Consider the following 8073-nt stretch of genomic DNA (forward strand, 5'->3'; position numbering starts at 1 on the left):
CCGCCACCTCGTGCCGCCGCCGTCGCACCACCCCACCCCGCCGCCGGAGCCCCGCCGCCCCTCGCCAGCCCCGCCGAAGCCGCCCCGCCCCACCGGAGGTACCGCCCGAGCCGCCGCCGACGCCTTTTTTTTAAATCACTTCATTTTTTAAGAAAACTATAGATTTTTTTATTTTTAGATCGGTTTTTCTTTCGGTTTATTTATTTAGCGAGCATTCGCCCGTTCGTTCGTTTTAACGAACACGTTCATAGTTTAGATTGAGATAACGAATGTTCGTTTGTTAATCTGTTCGTCATTTTCTTTATCTCGGATTTATTCCGCGATTTTTCTGATCGCGATTTCTGATCCGATTTTCGTTTTAATTTAACTTTTCGCTCGTTTATCGGAATCAGGTGATTCAAGCACCTAGAGTTTCGTCTCGAAACCCTCTTTCCAAATAATCCACTCAAACAAGTTTTTGCTTCTGTAAAATTTGACTTAGGTCCAGATTAGTAAACGAAGCTTGTTTCTTTCGCCGTCTGAGTTTGGTTTCTTCGTTTGATTTGATCCTTTTTGCAAACCGGAGTTCTTAAATTGAATTTTCTGGTTAGAACGCTTATTTGAGTTTTACCCGTGCATTGGATGAGTACTTATTGTGTGCTTGTTTGTTTGTTTGCTTGCGATAGAGTACCCGGATTGCTCCGCTTTCTACTTCGAATATCTAGGTTTCGCGGATCATCAGCAAGGCAAGTAACACTTTGATCATACCTCTTTATTACCCAGTTTTTATGCATTAGATCAATCCTCAAACAATTGCATGATTAGGATCTGATTAATATGTGGGTTTTGGGAAGTAGATGAGGTAGTACCTATCACCTATTTTATTATCAAACCTTTGGGAGTTACTTCTACGTTTGCTTATTTATGCCATGCTATGCTAGTAGACGTGGATTGAGTGAGTGTATCCATGACAGATGTGAGATTGTTTATTAATGGTTTATTTAAGGTGGCAACTTTAATACACATCTGGGTGGATCGAGGTACCTGGGTATTCCAGGATTGCCTGTTTGTTTTTGGACCGCCACCAAGGCTCAAAGGGATCATAAGATTATTCATGCTAGAAACTTCCGTGTGCCGCCACATGCTATTATGGGCTCTAGCATAGTTGACTAAGTCGTGCGAACTCTTACAGTGGTAGACTAGCAGATGTAGGGGATGTAGGTTGGTACGGTCTACCCATCGTAAGGTGCTAGCGCTTCTGAAAGACTATGTCTCGGTCATCTGTTTCTCAAACACCATGTAGTGCGAGAATCCCAACGGAGGAGATCGAGTCATGTGGGGAAAAGTGCGCAACCTCTGCAGAGTGTATAAACTAATCATGATTAGCCGTGTCCCCGGTTATGGACGTTTTGAGTATCTAGTACTTGGATTATCATGTGAATCTCATCATGTTACTTTAATTAATATTGTTGGGGTTTTAATGATGATATTTAATTGGGATTGAGAATGTTGTCAACCATTCTCAATGTTTAACAACCACCATGATAGTTAAATAAATATATTCCTTTGCAGTAGGGAAAAACTGGCTTTATGCAAAACAGTAACCATAGAGCTTTCCACCAGCCAAATATGCATGTAGTATAGCTTTATTTTTTCATTACTCTCCATGTGTTATTTTGCTAGCATATTCCATGTGCTGACCCGTTTTCGGGCTGCAACGTTCATGTTGCAGACTTTTCAGACGACGAGTAAGATGCCTTAGGATCGTGGTTCTATACTCAGTGATGCCGTTGGAGTTGATGGACTCACTTATCTTCCAAGCCTTCCACTGTTATCGTTGTTAGATGGCCTTAAGCCATATTATTGTAATAAGTTCTCTTTGGAGACATTCGATGTAATAAGTGTGTGATTGCTACTCTGTTATAAATCTTCAAGTACTATGCGTGTCAGCATTACTGATCCAGGGATGACACTGATGCACAGAGATCAGACTGTTTGAGGTCTGGTCGCTACAAGATGGTATCAGAGCACACGCTGAGTGTAGGACACGACCACTAAGCAAAAGCCATAGATCACTACTCTCTCTTCTCATTTCTAACTCCTCATCTTTTCTACTCTTCTAGGATGGCAGATGAAAGGAACAAGTTCATGCAACCGGATGAAGATACACCCTTTGGACGACACCTGAAGGAAGTTACCAAGTACCTGAAGATCCGAGTACCAAGCTTCATCGGAACCTACAACGCCACTTTACCTGAAGAGGAGTGCTGGATGATTCAAGTTCAAGTTCCAGGAAGGACGTTCATGCCAGTCACTGAGCCCATAGAGTTTTCTTTTGATGCACCAACCTGGAGCCTAGGAAAGAGCATGGCAGCCCACATCACCATGGGACGTATTGGAGAAGTTTATCACAAGGAGCTTAAGGATACTACCTACCAGATTTGTGGGCACCGAGATGAGCAATGGGAGATGATCAACACCAGGAAAGACAGATCAATTACAGCTTTCATCCAGGAGTTAAACCAGCACATTCGACGCCAGGAGAACCAGATGTGTGCAGGCATGATGGATCTGAAGAAGGCCATGACCAAGGTCACGGAACTGGAGGAAGAACTCAAGTCTACACACGATGGATATGAGGAGGAAATAGCAACACTAGTCGAGAAGAATGAAGATCTGAAGAAGAAGCTAAGAGTGTTCATGGGATTTCCAGCTACTATAGAAGACGAAGATTGCACTTGTCCCGAGAACTACATCATCATCGACGACACCGACTCGGACCCGGATGATAGTGATGATGACTATATAGATGAAGCTGGAGCAGATATCATGGAGTCTTCATCGGAGCAGTTTTTCTAGTAGACCACCATAACAGTAGTAGTATTTCCCTCCATGTATCTAGTATAGTTGAGCACTTTTGTAACAATTGATAGTCCGTTGTATGCTCTTGCTTGTTTGAATGAAGTGTTATGATTGAAATTTGCCTCATGTGCATATGGGTAGTGTTTTCCCTCTAGACCTCATTCTATTATGTATTCTCATCTTTTCTAAGCCCTCAGATGCCTCCGAGGCATGACAACGGATTTGCTTTCCCACCGGAGCTCACTTAGTTGATCCAGCAGCAGAATGCATTGATGCACATATTAGTCCACAATTAGAATCAGGGGAACAACAACAACAACAATCCACCACCGCCACCACCTGTTGATCACTTAACCTGTTTCCTTAGGCTGAATCCGCTGGTGTTTTCCAGTAGCACCGAGCCGATTGTTGCAGACGATTGGCTTCGCAAGACAGCTAGAGAGTTGACCACTGCAGGATGCACAGATGCGGAGAAGGTGCGATTTGCCACACATCAGCTTGAGGGACCCGCAGCATCATGGTGGGAGAATTTCACCGCCACCTATCCAGTAGACACTGTCACATGGGACCAGTTTCAGCAAGCTTTTCGTACTGCACATGTTTCAGTAGGAGCTATGGCCATGAAGAAGCGTGAGTTTCGCAACTTACGCCAGGAGGACGTACAGTTGGCCAGTATGTGGATGACTTCAGTAAGCTAGCACGTTATGCCCCAGATGACGTTGCTACAGATGCAGCTAAGCAAGAGAAATTTCTGGAAGGTCTAAATGATGAGCTGAGCATGCAGTTGATGGTAGCAAGTTTCAACAACTACCAGGAGTTGGTAGACCGTGCTCTCATGATTGAAGGGAAGCAACAGCAGATTGAAAACCACAAGAGGAAGTATGGACAAGGGAAGTACAATTCTGGAGCTCAGCAGAAGCCACGTTTTACCTCGAAGTCGGGAGGACAATTCCAGCATACCCATGGAGGTGGTAGTTCACACAATCATAATGGTTCCAAGAATGGTAACGGGAATGGAGGAAGTAGTAGCCAGAACCGTACCAACCCCTCAACACCAGCCAAGAGAGATCTAAGTCAAGTCAATTGCTTTAAATGCCAAAAGACCGGACATTACGCCAATCAATGTATTGAAGGCCAAAATGGGAATGGCAATGGAAGCTCTGGGAAGAAGCCAAACCCTTTCAACAGAGGACAGGTGAACCACGTTAGCGTGGAGGAGGTTGAAGCCCAACCAGATGCAGTAATAGGTAAGTTTTTGGTTAAGTCATTTACTGCACTCGTTCTTTTTGATACTGGTGCATCGCATTCATACATATCAAGGGGATTTGTGGATAAGTATAAATTGCCAACCCAAGCCCTCAAGATACCCATGTTAGTAACCTCGCCTGGAGCAGAGTATATGGGCAAGCTATGGTGTGATCGGTTACCATTAAGGATTGGTAACTACGTGTTCCCCTCAGACCTAATAGTTTTGGAATCACAAGGATTGGATGTGATATTAGGCATGGATTGGTTATCGAAGTATGGCGAGAACATTGAGTGTGCCAGTAAGACAATTTTACTTACAATGCCAGAAGGGAAGAGGATCAAGTATGTATCCAGGCATGAGCCGAAGAGGATGCACGTAAATTCCTTATCAGGAGTGGTGCAGGAGGAAGTACCAGTAGTGAAGGACTTTCCTGATGTATTTCCAGAAGAGTTGCCAGGCATGCCACCGGATAGAGACATCGAGTTTCTGATTGAGCTTTTGCCAGGCACAGGGCCAATATCCAAGACCATACAGGATGCCAGCAAAAGATTTGGAGGAGACTAAAAGTCAGATTAAGGAGTTACTGGATAAAGGGTACATTCGCCCAAGTTCTTCACCTTGGGGATCACCAATACTTCTAGTGGAGAAGAAGGACGAATCATTAAGAATGGTTGTTGATTATCAAGGATTGAATGCAGTAACCATCAGGAACAAGTACCCACTACCGATGATCAATGATCTGTTTGAACGACTTCAAGGAGCAAAGGTATTTTCTAAGATCGATTTGCGATCAGGATACCATCAGTTAAAGATTCGAGAACAGGATATACCTAAGACAGCTTTTACCACCAGATACGGGCTGTACGAGTATACAGTTATGTCATTGGGTCTGACTAACGCACTTGCCTATTTCATGAACGTGATGAACAAAGTATTTATGGAGTTTTTGGATAAGTTCGTCGTGGTGTTCATTGATGATATCTTGGTCTACTCGAAGAACGAAGAGGAGCATAAGGAGCATTTGCGTTTGGTGTTGGAGAAGCTCAGAGAACACCAGTTATATGCCAAGTTTAGCAAATGTGAATTTTGGTTGAAGGAAGTTGGATTCCTCGGACATGGGATATCTGGAGAAGGAATAGCAGTAGACCCCACGAAGGTTGTCACCGTGACAAATTGGGTAGCACCAACGACAGTTGGAGAGATCAGGAGTTTTCTTGGACTGGCAGGATACTACCGGAGATTCATTGAGAATTTCTCGAAGATTGCGAAGCCCATGACGGAATTGTTGAAGAAAGATACCAAGTTCAATTGGACTGAGGAATGTGAGGCCAGTTTCCAAGAATTGAAGGAACGTCTAGTCACCTCACCAGTGTTAATTCTGCCAGATCAGACCAAGGATTACGAGGTGTATTGCGATGCTTCACGTCAAGGACTTGGAGCAGTGCTTATGCAGGAGGGAAGAGTTGTCTCGTATGTGTCACGACAGCTTAAACCTCATGAATTGGATTATGCCACACATGATTTGGAGTTAGCAGCCGTAGTGCATGCATTAAAGACATGGAGACATTTTCTTATCGGAAACCATTGTGAGGTGTATACGGATCACAAGAGTTTGAAGTACATTTTCACGCAGAAGGAGTTGAATCTCAGGCAAAGGAGATGGTTAGAGCTCATCAAGGATTATGATATGAGATTGCAGTATCACCCCGGAAAGGCTAACGTAGTAGCCGACGCGTTGAGCCGTAAGAGCCATGTCAATACACTCATGACCGCAGGACTGCCAAAGGAGTTAGTCGAGGACTTTTGTGATCTATGTTTGGAGATAGTTCCGAGAGGCTATGTAGAAACATTGGAAATTCAGTCGACTTTGATGGATAAGATCAGAGAAGCTTAGAAGACCGACAAGGAAATTGCTGAGATAAAGGAAAGGTTGAGCAAAGGAAAAGCCAAGGGATTTCGTGAGGATGAGCACGATACCTTATGGTTTGAGGACCGTGTTTATGTGCCCATTGACTCAGAAATCAGGAAGTTGATTTCGCAAGAGGCCCATGATTCGCCATATTCAATTCACCCAGGGAATACCAAGATGTACTTGGATTTGAAGGAGACTTTCTGGTGGACAAGAATGAAGAAGGATATTGCGGAGTATGTAGCAGTTTGTGATGTATGTCAGAGAGAAAGCAGAGCATCAGAAGCCAGTAGGATTGTTGCAACCATTGCTGATACCCGAATGGAAGTGGGATAAGCTAGGCATGGATTTTATCACAGGATTGCCCAGGACTCATTTAGGCTATGACTCGATTTGGGTTGTAGTCGATCATTTGACGAAGGTAGCTCATTTGATTCCAGTGAAGACCACTTACACCAGTGCTAAGTTGGCCAAGATATACATGACCAGGATCATATGTCTGCATGGAGTTCCAAGGAGCATTGTATCAGATAGAGGAACTCAGTTCACCTCAAAGTTCTGGAATCAATTGCATGAAACCTTGGGTACCAGGCTAGAGTTCAGTACATCTTTTCATCCGCAGACAGATGGACAGACTGAGAGAGTCAATCAGATTTTGGAGGATATGCTGAGAGCTTGTGCGCTAGATTATGGATCTAGTTGGGACGACAATTTGCCATATGAAGAGTTCTCTTACAACAACAGTTATCAATCCAGTTTGAAGATGGCCCCTTTCGAAGCCTTATACGGAAGGAGGTGCAGAACCCCGTTGTCTTCGGATGAAGTTGGAGACCGTCAGTTGTTTGGACCGGATTTAATTGAGGAGTCTGAACGGAAAGTGAAGTTGATTCACGACAGGCTCAAAGTAGCCCAGTCCAGGCAGAAAAGCTATGCAGATTCAAAACGCAAGGAGACCGTTTACGAAGTTGGAGATAGAGTCTATCTTCGTGTATCTCCACTTCGAGGAGTCAAGCGTTTTGGTGTTAAAGGAAAGTTAGCGCCACGTTTTGTGGGACCATAAAAAGTTTTGGAACGTATGGGAGAGGTTGCCTACAAGTTGGAATTGCCTGAGGGATTGTCAGGAGTTCACGATGTGTTCCACGTTTCCCAGTTGAAGAAGTGCCACGCAGAGATGGCTGATATACCGCTGAGAGATACAGTACCACTAGAGGCGATTCAGTTGGACAGTGATTTGACCTATGAGGAGAAACCAGTTAAGATTCTTGAATATGCCAGCCGAGTCACCCGCAGCAAGGTTATCAAGTTTTGTAAAGTTCAGTGGAGCCACCACACCGAGGATGAAGCCACCTGGGAGCGAGAGGAAGATTTGCTGAAGGACCACCCTCACCTATTTTCTAGCCAACCCGAATCTCGAGGGCGAGATTCATCTTAAGTGGGGTAGGTTTGTAACATCCCAAATTTTCAATTTGGAATGTTATACAAATAGATCATTATTGCATATCATATTTATTGCATTTTGCCTCGATCCTAGAAATTCTACGCAACTCAAGGACCCACAGAGAGAGTTGGGGATTTCATTATTTTCATATTTGAGTTTTATCAAATTTTGAAAAAATAGGATCATTTGATTTTATTTATTTTATCTTCAATTATTTCAATCATAAAAATATGAGAGAGGGAATAAAATGACTTTCCCAAAATAAAGAAATAATGAGGATTTAATAAAAAAAATCAAATAAGATTTATTTGGTGTTTTTGCTATTTTATTTGAATTTAGGAAAAATTGCATGATTTTCAAAAATGCATTTTAGGACCAAAAAAATGTTCATCTTGTTATAAATATTTTATTTGGACGATGAAAATTTATTTTGGTATTTTTAGATTTTTACTTAATTTTCTAGATTTTTTTTCTGTTCGGCAAAATTATTTAAAAAAAAAACTCCCTGCGCCCGACTGGGCCGAAGCCCAGCCGAGCCAGGCCGGCCCGCCCGCGCCACCGCCTCCCCGTCCCGTCCCTTCCCCCTCTCCAATGCGGAGCCGCCGCCGCCCTCCCCCCTTTAAATACCACCCCGCC

This window comes from Triticum dicoccoides, chromosome 1B (genome assembly GCF_002162155.2).
Source record: "Triticum dicoccoides isolate Atlit2015 ecotype Zavitan chromosome 1B, WEW_v2.0, whole genome shotgun sequence".
Classification (NCBI taxonomy): domain Eukaryota; kingdom Viridiplantae; phylum Streptophyta; class Magnoliopsida; order Poales; family Poaceae; genus Triticum; species Triticum dicoccoides.